Below are 12089 nucleotides of genomic sequence, written 5' to 3'. Positions count from 1 at the left end.
GTGATGCACTTTGTAGCCAAGGAAAATCTATAAGGTACATGACAGATGGGTTGATACTTCATAGAGGGCTCTTACTCCAAACTATGTGAGGTCTAATTGGGACTTCACGTTGGGGAGACCCCCTTGGTTGGTGGATTTCCAGCACCGTCAATAGGTTTAAAAATCCCTTGGGTTTTAATATAAATCCTTTGGTATAATATTATTCCCATAGATTTATTATCCCTTGGGTTTATAATATTAATCCATTGGGTTTATTAATCCCTTGAGTTTATAGTATTATTAGTCCCTTGATTTAATTAATCCTTTGGGTTATTAATTCCTTGGGTTTATATTATTAATCCCTTCAGTTTATCAATCCCTCAAGTTTATAATATTAATCCCTTTGGTTTATAAATCCCTCAGGTCTACAATATTCTTCCCTTGGGTTTATAATCAGTTAGGTTTACAATATTAATCCCTTGGGTTTATAATATAAATCCCAAGGGTTTGTAATATTAATCCTTTCAGGTTATTAATCCCTTAAGTTTATAATATGAATCTCTCAGGTTTATTAATTCTTTGAGTTTATAATATTAAAAAACCAATATTATATGCCCTTATATTGAACTTGATGTTATAATGTGACTATTATAAACCCTAGTATTTATTACGATGTATTAAATAACCATGGGATTAATTTATTGAAATAATATTGAGTTTTTATTTTTCATGTATATATAAAAAAGTAACATTACATTGTTATATTATATTTTAGTTTAATATCTAGTGTATATATAGTTAATATTATAAATATAATCCATATATATATATATATATATATATATATATATATATATATATATATATATATATATATATATATATATATATATATATATATATTGAGATTCATGGTCATATATGGAGCTCGAGTAGGTGGACTACTCTACTGACCCTAACCCTACACCAAATTCTATGCTCACTGGTTATTAGAGTTCGTCTGTTCTGCTTATCTCTGTTATGCCCGTCTCAGTTTCTATCCTCGGTCCATCCACTTCAAGCCTCCCCTTCGCCACTCTATCCATCGACTCCCCCGATCTTGACTGCCCTCCCCTCTCACCGGAAACCCTCCACCTGCATACCTCCTACACGTCATCATCTCCCCCTTTTGATCCATCACTGTCTAGGATTTTGGAACACCCGACTCCTTTCGAGCTCCCCTCCACTGCAAGTTTTGATTCTACAACCGAACTTGAACGGCCTTCGTCCTTTCCTCTTGCCCCTCCTACTTCAACGTTGGGCTCTTCATCCTCCCCATCCGACTACTTTGAAACCACGGTCATCAAAGTTTGACATTCCGCTCATCATCCTCAACAGGAGCACCAAGGCTCCCCATACCCCTTGCAGGATCATCCAATTGCGCCTCGTTAAAGGAAACGAAATATCAAGTGTGTGAAGGTCATGAGCAAGGCGTTGACCCTAAAATTCGGGGAAGGGATCAACATGGGGGAAGTTGTAGACAAGGTAGGTCGAGTTCTAGTTGGTAGGGTCTGCACCTATTCTGCTGAGAGACTCAGACTCTAGGTTAAAGAGATTTTGGGAAACATTTTCAAGGATCTCCAAGAGGTACAAACGTTGGCTCGAGGATGGTTCGCGCTCCATTTCCAGCAGGAGGAATACACAAATTGGGCTCTTACCAGATATTGGCACATAGAGATATCGTCGGTCATGCTAAAGCACTGGAGCCCTCTCTTTGATCTAGAACGGGAACAAATTGGAGTTGGACCACTTTAGGTCAGGCTACCTGGTCTTCCCTTGCAATTTTGGTCCGAAGATATATTCATTCGCATAGGCAATGCACTCGACACGTATCTAGACTATGACAAATCATACATCAAATCCAGAAACCGATCTCTGGCCCACATACTGGTCTACTTGGATACTAGCAAAGGGTTCGAGGATGAATCCCTATCACTGCTCTTTGAAATGTTGCAAGAGCATTACATAGCCCAAATGGAAGAACCCTGTAAGCAAAGGTCCCCCATGGGCTAGTAAACGTGGTCTTGTCCTAGTCTTGGGGTGCAATCTTAATCTGATTGTATCCACTAAATCCGTCCAAAAATGAAAAGAATTTCTTACCTGCCAAATTATCTAATACCTGATCAATGAATGGTAAAGGGAAATGGTCTTTCTGGGTGGCCTTATTCAGAACTCTGTAATCCACACATACTCTCCATTTTCCATTTTTCTTGGGTACAATTACAAGTGGGGAAACCCACTCACTATCAGATATAGGGTATATAAATACTACATTCAACAGTTTTTGAAGTTCCTCCTTCACAATTTCCCTTAGATTGGGATTCATCCGCCGCTGGGGTTGACAAACTGGGCGGGATCCTTCTTTAATATAAATGCGGTGAGTGCATAGCTCAGGAGAGATCCCCTTCATGTCCGTATAATCCCATGCAAATGCTTCTTTATTTTCCCAGAGTAACTTTATTAACTGTTGTTTTTCATTATTAGTTAAGTTAGGATTTATATTTAATGTTTTGCCAGGCTCAATTTCTATTGTTGTACTTTTGGAGGGACTACCTACTGTTGTCTGAGATAAATTTTTATCTTTCAGGTTCTGCTGAGATTCAGATTCCAAGATTGCAGTGAAGTGATTATACATTTCTAGGCTGACCGAAGAAGGTTCAGAAATGAAGCTGCTGATTAATTCATCTTCGGTAGAGTCTTTGAAAGTTAAAGCTTGTCCGATAGTCAAGATAGGTTGGGTTTCTTCATCCTCATAATCTACCCATACAGAATTGTCATTATTAATCATGGGTGTAGCATGAGGATAAAGGGTAAGCTGCTTGGTTTCCTACCCATTAGAGATAGTCATTGATCCTAATCTACAGCTGATGAAAGCATCCACTGTAGCTAGCCAAGGTCTTCCTAGAATCAGCGGATGACCCCCCAACTTTGTTTTAGTTTGTAACACCACAAATTCAGCTGGGTAATTCCAGGATTCTACAGAAATTATTAGATCTTCAATGACTCCTTCAGGTTTAATTGTAGAGCGATCAGCCAACTCTAGGATGGTTGGAGTTTCCCTAATAAAGTTTTTTAACTGAAGCAATTGTGTTGTTTCAAGTGTCATAATGTTTATTGCAGCACCTAAATCTACTAGAACTTTAGAGACAAAGGTTTTTCCAACCTGAACTGTTACTGTAGGGTGACCAGGGTCACCATATTTCACAGGAGGATTTTTTTCTATCATTAAAGTAGTCAGCTCTCCCATCACATGAACTGTGAGGGGGTCCTTAGTTTTTCTTCCAGGTTTTTTTATGCAGATATCTCTAACAGTCCTAGCATAAATGGGAACATCTCTTAGCGCTTGCAACAATGGAATTTTAACATATAAATTCTGTAGTTCGCCTAAAAGGTTAAAAGCGGGTTGCTCAAGTGTTTTAGTGAGAGCCAGACGTTCAGGGAATGGCGGATCTGTTGTTTGATCATTGTTGTTAGATGTTGATTCAACTGTTTCAACATTATTTTTAGCTGGTTTTTCTTTTCTAACTTCCTCTTTATCAGAGTCAGTAATGTCATCAATGATGGGTTCAACAATTCTCCCTGAGCGAAGATGGATATCGTTACATTGCATGGGGGAGATAGGCTGATTTTGAATATCAATTACTTGCAGGGTTTTATTGTTATTTGGGTTGAGGTTGGGTTGCACAGGCAGCTGTGGTCTAGTTGCTTGGTTATTCGGAGGAGTATTGGATGGTAAGGAAAGAGACTGTTGATGCTAAGGAAATGGCATCTGCTGGCCTACCCAGTTCGGATTCCATTGATTAAAATACGGTTGCTGGGGAGCCCAAGGATTCCATATGGTAGGATCAGGAAAAGGAAGACTTGGTTGCTGCATGGGTAGAAAATTCATTGTGTTAAAGGGTGGGTACTGCATTTGGTTCATGGGTGGGTAATTTGTTTGAAAAGGAGAATGATTATTCCAACGACTAAATGCTGTGTTAGAATTCATACCTTGTCTTTGTGGCCATTGCCTCCTCTGTGTCATCAGGTACACTGCTTCAGCCTCTTCTTCAGTTGACTGCAATGCTGCTTTTATTCCAGGCAGAGAGGGGCATTGCTGGGTCTCATGGTCCTTTTCACAGATCGTGCAGATTGGTACCTTATCTAGTGGGCATTCCCTGAGTGGGTGTTTTTCTCTGCATTTGGAACAAAAAATAGCTAGGGCAGCTTCTGCTTCTGCCTGTTTCTTTTTTACCTGCAGAGCATCAATTTGTGAAGCAAAAGAGCTTAACATCTCAGTTTTAAATTCTTCCAACAAATTACCTATTTCAGCCCTTGTTGCTCCTCCACTTGCTGACTTCTGGACTCTTGAATATACATTGTCCCTGCTTTTTGATCTGCTTACTTCTCCTCTTGAACATCTCATGCAGAGGTTGATAATTTCATCAAATGGTTCCTTGGAAATGTCCCCTTTTCCCAGCATATTCAACATGTCCAAGCAGTCATCTCGTACCCCTTTCAGCAATATTGTTTTCAGAATATCTTTACTCATGTTAGGGTGGTCAGACCGCTGCAGATTATACTGCAGTCTTTCCACAAAGTCTTCCAGATTCTCGTCCTCCTTCTGAACCATTTTAAACAACTCTTCCTTCCTTTCTCTTGTTTGGCAGTAATCCTGATATTTGGCCAGAAAGCTTTCTTTCATCTGATCCCAGGTAGTGATTGCCTGAGCTCCTAAGCTCATAAACCACCTTAACGCATTCCCTTTCAGTGTTGCTGGAAATAGTTTTAGTTTCTGATTAGGGCTCACATAATCATAACTCCTACATAGTATATCGAATTCAAAGAGGAATTCATCCGGGTCTTCAGAGGATAACCCATGAAAGTTGGGTAATGCTGAAAGTGGAATGTTCTTCATAGGGGTAGCTCCTCTCGGGAGCTCCCCAATAGGGAACTCCAGAGTAGAGAGTGAGTTTTCCCCCCTTCCTTCTGTTCTGTTATCCTCCATTGGTCTTTTTCCTGAATCGCTTGCTTTATCTTCTGTATCTTCTGTCTCTTCAAGTTCTTCTACCGGTTCCTCAGTGTATTCTGGTACTTCCAGCTTCCTTTCAGGTCCTAGTACTTCCTCTGTCTGTCGATCTGTTTGTGAGGAATACTGGATCTGAGGTCTCCGGGAACTTGTCCTCTGTGATGTCTCGGCCTTTGAGATAATTTCATCAATAAAGGTTTTTCTTCCTCCTCCACCTTTGCCGCCTGTGAAATTAGGTTTCCTACGTCCTCTCATGCACCTGTTATTCTTAAAAAGAAATCAGTAATGCTTTTAAAATCTCTAGTCGCCTTCCCCGGAAACGACGCCAAAATGTTGGCTACTTGAATTGTTTAATGATTAAACAGTCAAGTACCACATTAATTTGTCAACCTGGGAAAGTCCTTTTATTTCAAAGGTGACCTCGTACTGTATGTACTTAATTCTAAAAGCATTAAAAGCTGTAGTATACACAATTCTGTTTCTGTCAAACTCCTTACTCTATGTTATAACAGTTACAGTATATTGCAAAGATAAAATGAAAGCAGTTAACTAGAATACAAATCTGAAAAGAAAAGTAATGGTTGCTCTGTTAGCAGAGGATCAGGACCCTATCCTCAAGGTAAGGATGTTCAGCACCTGCCCCTGTAACCACGTTGCTAATACACACTGCAATTCTAATTCACTGGTGAAGTATTCTTTTACAACATCAAGCAATTAACAAAACAGAGTATCAGCAAAAGGAAATTATCAGAGGTAATGCTACAGAATCCAAACAGAGTACCAGCAGAAAGGAAATTGCCAAACACACTCACACACTAACAGAAAATAAATGGGTGAATCTTGTGAAGAAGGTGGGCCCTGTCCCTCTCACAAGATTCCCCAGAACGCAAATGCTGGATTAGATGCTCAGAACAACTTTTTATTCATCTGCCAAAATGTCCAGTTACAATAAAGATTCAGACTTGCTTTTGTTTTTCAAAATTTTCCTTACACTTCCCTCTTCTAATGTAGATGTCTCCTCTTTATAGAGGAGACATCTATTACAATAGACTGTCATAGTTCATTCAGTTAAACCTTTTTGTCAAAAATAAGAAATCCATCCTTGTTACAGGATGTTGTTACAACAGTGTGACGGTGTATTCTTTCTTGGGTCTCTTACTATTACGCAGCTGGTAACCAAACTTCAACCGTCTTCTTGGAATCCTCGTACTATCTTTTGCCGCTTCCCTATTGTTGCTGATTTAGTAAGCTCATGTTGTTCCTGGTGTTTTACCAACTGTAACCGTGTTTTACCCTTTCTAGACAGTTGCTGATCAAGTTGTGTCAGTATGGAACTCTGGTGATCTTCTGATAGTTGCTGTTTGTTATTTCCGGTATTCCAGTGGTTGCAAAATAACGTTTTCCCTACTTTAGATAGTTGTTGTTGCTGGTGCTGCAGCAACTGCGTAGTTGTTGTTTCTGGTGTTGCAGCAACTGCGTAGTTGTTGTTTCTGGTGTTACAGCAACTATGAATTATAATTTCTGCAGACTTTAGACAGTTCAACGGTTACTTAGCAACTTGGTTAACTTTTCCAAAGATAATTATAAAGATAACATGAATATGTAATGAATAATTAAACATATAGTCATGCGGAGAGTTACTTCATACCTTGGGATGATTAGGTCATTATGTAATCAAAGCTTTCAACTTATGGACTGAAAAAGGGTAATATTATAGCAAAAATACAAGGTCAAAAATGGTCAATTTGGAGTCCTAACACAGTGGAAGAATTTCACCAGGATACAAATATTGGACTATGAAGAAGTGTCATTCAGATTATGTAGGTGCCATAAGGTTGGGCACCTTTACAAGGAATGTCCTTTGGTTTGTAAGGCTACCCCCGCAACCAAAAAAGCAAAGGATGATGCAGAAAGGGCACCAACAACTATTCTTGATCATACTCCACTGACAAATGCTCCTCTTTCAAAGAAGGGAGTATAGGCTCAGATGTCATCCTCGAGTACTCCCCATCCTCCCTCCCCATCGATGACAAGATCAAGGGGTGCAACTGAGGTTGCTCAATCTTTGGGTACACCTCCTCTCCCTTGCTCTGTTACTACATATTCTTATTCATGCTCTGCTCAGCATTTTCATTCTGCATCTATGTCTATTCTGGATTATATCCCCTTCTCCATCCCTTTCTCCCTTGTCTCCCATCTTCCAATTAACTCTACTACTCCACCTTCTATCCCTGACCTAGAGCGCTCTCCCCCTCATGTTGCTTCTTCTATCATCTCTGGACACTCTCACCCTTATAACCTTTGTTCCCGCTCATCTCACCCACCTGAGACTTTTGTGAACTCTGGGCTGGGCCTGATTTCCCCTTCCTGCGCTTCCAAATCCTCCAGGGGGCGAAAATCTCACATGTCAAAGGCCATTCTACAAGCTAGGGTGGAAGTGGCTTTTGGCAGACAATCTTCTCTCGACTAGGTACTTAGAGCACAAACTACCCTCCCACAGTCTCCCCCATGAAGTGGATTTCCTTTAACTGTAGAGGTCTGGCTAGCCCTCCCAAAAAACTAGCCCTTAGACAATTATTTGAATATGAGCCTGTTGATATTATTTTTCTGCAAGAAACCCTTGGGTTGGCTAATCAAATTCTTCTTATGCTTCAATCGTTGAAACCGGGTTGGACATTCCAGTCCCTTGATGTCATGGGGCGATCGAGTGGGCTATCCCTGGGTATTAATCCTCGTACTATACACCTCAAGGCCTCCTGGGGTGGCGTCAGATTTATTAACATGGAAATTTTTCCTCAGAACTAGGCATGGATCTAAAGATTATCAATATATATGGATCTTGTGATAATAGAGAGGCTTTTTGGAATCACCTCCTAAATCTCTCCATTATCAACTCTGATAATACCATATTGGGAGGAGACTTGAACTTCTCCATTGGCTTTGGGGAATCATGGGGAAGTAATGCACAGGTGGATTCCTTATCTGACATTATGGAGTAGCTCCTTGAACAACATCACTTGATTGATATTCCTATGGTAAAACCTCAGCCCACTTGGCACAATCGAAGAATTGGGGAGGCTGCTCTGGCTAGGCACTTGGATCGCTTCCTCATAAAGGATCCACTGCTGAGAGGACTATCTCTTTACAGACAATGGGTTGGTTCTGGAGGTATATCGGACCATTCCCCCATCTTCATGGAGCTCTCTGGCCCCTTCCAGAAGCCAAGGGAACCCTACAAATTCAATTCCACCTGGCTAAAGGACCCCTCATATATTCACCTGGTCAACAATTACTAGCTTTCTCATCCACCATCCTCGGGGAGAACCATTGCGGAGGGTTTCTGTGACAACCTTCTTGAAATCAAGTGATTATCTATTAATTGGGCCAAGGACAAAAGAGACCGGGATGAACTGTCCCTCAGAACCATCGAGCATACTCTGGCCAATCTTTTGGACGAACAGGGATGGGGATTCACATCTGTGGAGGCAAAGTCCCACCTTATTGACTTGGAGGCACAACGATCCAAGATTTTAAAAGAGAGGGAAGAAACCTGGCACCTCCGAAGTCAGGCTATTTGGTTACAAGCCGATGATGAGAATACAAATTTTTTCCACAACTATGCAAAGGGAAGGAAAGTCAACAATACTATCTAGCACATGCCTAAGGAGGATGGTAGTCTTGCAACTTCTTTTAATTAGCTGGCTCATCTAGGTAACTCTCACTTCCAAAATCTATTCAAGGCTCCTCCTGGTGCCACTCTTGCTGATATTGTTAGGATTGCAGGGAATTTCCCTCGATTTGTCGACCCGGATGAGGATGAGGAGCTCACCTCCCTAGTTATAATGGGTGAATTGGAAAGCACTTTAAAATGGTTCAAGAAAGATAAGTGTCCAGGGCCTGATGGATGGACTGTTGAGTTTTATCTTGCCTTTCATGAAACTATTGGTCAAGATCTTCTAAAAGTGGTGGAGGAATGCAGGACATCTAGGCACATGTATGAGGCTATAAATTCCACTTTCATTGCCCTTATCCCCAAATATGACTTCCCTTCGTCATTCAATGACTTCCGACCCATTTCTCTTTGTAACTGTATTTACAATATCATCGCCAAGATCATATCCAACAGACTCAAACCCATCCTATCCTATCACATCTCCCCTAAAAATTTTGATTTCCTTCACAACAGACAAATCCATGAGGCTATTGGCTCTGCATAGGAAGCCCTGCATTCCATGAAAACTAAAAAACTAAAGGGTGCCATTATCAAAATTGACCTCGCTAAAGCTTTCGACTGGGTCAGCTGGCTCTATATTAAAATGATCCTCACCCACCTGGGCTTTCCTCTTCCCTTCATTGATTGGATTATGTGTTGCATCACCTCGACCTCCTTTAGTTTCCTGATAAATGGCTCTGCATCATACTTCTTTCACGCTGAACGTGGACTTAGACAAGGTTGTCCACTCTCCCCTATCCTCTTTCTAAGTGTTATGGAAGGCCTCAGCAGACTCATTGCATCTGCCAAGTAGGATGAGCACCACATTGCTATAAGATTTCCGAATGGATTTGGCTTGTGATTAAGATCAAAAAACGCTTACTCAATTGGAACCACAAATTCCTATCCAAAGCTGGATAATTAGTGCTTACTAAATCAATCTTGGAGGCTACACCCGTTTACTGGATGTCTCTAGCTTGGATTCCTAAAGGAATCTTATCTCAGATACAAAGGATATGTTGCAGATTCCTTTGGAATGGTTATAAGGAGGGTAAGCCTTTTGCCTGGGTGGGATGGAATCATATTTCTATACCAAAGAAATGGGGTGGTTGGGGTCTGAAGGACCTATCCTCCTTCACACAAGCACTTACTGCCAAGATGGGTTGGATTATTCTCACCTCTAATAGCCTCTGGACTGATGTTATCTATCATAAATATATCTGGCCCCATCAACTTATGGATTGGATACATTTTCCCACTTGGCAACGAACTGGGATATCCATGGTCTGGTGAGCAATATTACACACTATGCCTACTATCAAAAATGGACTAGCATGAAGAATCAATGAATGCTTATTTGTTCGCATTGGCTTGGACCCCTGGTCAGGATGTGGAAATATGTTTCAACTACCTCCAGACCTTATTCATATCCTCAACAATAGGAACATTCATGTGATTGCTCAAGTTTCTGATCTGGAGAATAGTACTATCTTTGCTCAAGCTTGGTTATCAACAGAGAAATTAGGCATACCCATGCACTAGCAGCCTAACTAGGAAGGTTATATTACTGCCCTGTCTAAATCTCATGTCTGTATCAAAGAAGGGGTTGATGAGCTCATCTAGACCCCTGCAGAACATGGCACATATTCCCTGAAGGCAGGCTATCCCATTATTCACTCTGTGCACAGACCAATTGTCCTCTTGGACTGGTGGGGAAAGATATGGAAGCTCAAAGCGCCTCTGAGAACGAATCTCTTCATGTGGAATGTTATTTGAAACAAGACTCCTACTGGAAACAACTTAATGCATCGATATTTCCATGGCCCTACCTGGTGCGTGCTCTGTCAACAGGCAGAGGAAACAAATGAACACCTATTCCTATCTTGCCCGATGGTAGCTCACCTTTGGAATCAAGTCCTAGATGTGATATCTCTTACTATCAGATGGCATGGACAATCTGTAACAGATGCTTGGGATCTCTGGCATGCTACAAGTTGGGATACAAAAGTACATTGCCTACCCCTTCTTATATGCTGGTCCATTTGGTTGACAAGGAATGGGATCATTTTTAGAGACAAATTGGCTAGATGGCCTTACACCACTGCAAAAATCATTGTTGCATATCATGAAATACCTAATGATGATCATACACCTGTGGGTCGAGTAGTCACACCAGAAACCATTGATCATTCTATTCCCTGGGCCTTTTTTGATGGCGCAGCACAAGCACAGGGATGTGGTGGGGGAATCTTATTTCATATAACTGAAAACCACCATTTCAAAATACAAATGGGGTTAGGAGTGGGAACAAACAATTTTGCAGAACTGATCTCCCTCAGACATCTCCTACACTTTGCACTGGCACATGCATGCAATCATATTCAGATTTTCGGTGACTCAAAAATCATCATCAATTGGTTCAATAACATTTCTACATGTCATGTGCACTCACTCAGGAACATACTGGATGAAATCATGATCTTAAAAGCACAATTTAATATTGTTTCATGTCATCATATTTACAGGGAACGTAACTTGGCTACTGACAAGCTTTCCAAGGAGGCTACGACACATCCCAGAGGCCTGTGGTTAATACAGGAGCATCTTGGAGAGGAACAATACCAGTACTATCATCAGCCCTATATTGATAGGGCATATCTGAGGGCAGTCAGGCCCTAAGTTATTTTTCAATTTTCAACAGTGTTTATTACAGCTACTTTTTGATGTAATGTATATATTATGCTTCTTGCTTTTGGACTTATCAACATACCCTGCGTGGTAATATATGTATAGAACTATAACATTTTGCATGGCTTCAACCATCTATTTTTTGATATCTACTTGAAGGCTATGGCCAGCAGACTGCATATGCCATTGGCGTCTACTACATGTAATTTTTCAAATTAATGAAAAGTTACGATTTTTCCTTGGGAAAAAAAAAGGAATATTGACAATTATATTAATAAATATATAATAATTATTTACCATAATATAATAGAGAGATAAATAAAGATCATTAATAATAATAACCCAAAGCTATTATTATATTATATGCTAATTATATTATTGTTTGAAATATAACTCTTCATATATTGATATAGTATCATATTAATAGCATAATATTATATTAATATATAATTATATAATATAATATCAATATATAATTATATAATATTAATATAATAATTTTCAATATATAAATATACAATAATTTGGTTTTTATTATTTATGTAGTTATTAATAATTAGCTCTTAACAATACACACTTATTAATATATAATTATCAACAAATATGAATCACATTGGTAAATATAATTGTGTTAATTTAATACACCACATGAAAGATAAATAG

The sequence above is a fragment of the Pinus tabuliformis genome, chromosome 3_2, assembly GCF_031772625.1.
Source record: "Pinus tabuliformis cultivar Carrire ecotype Pingquan chromosome 3_2, CPIR1, whole genome shotgun sequence".
Lineage (NCBI taxonomy): Eukaryota > Viridiplantae > Streptophyta > Pinopsida > Pinales > Pinaceae > Pinus > Pinus tabuliformis.
This window is presented reverse-complemented; position numbering follows the sequence as displayed.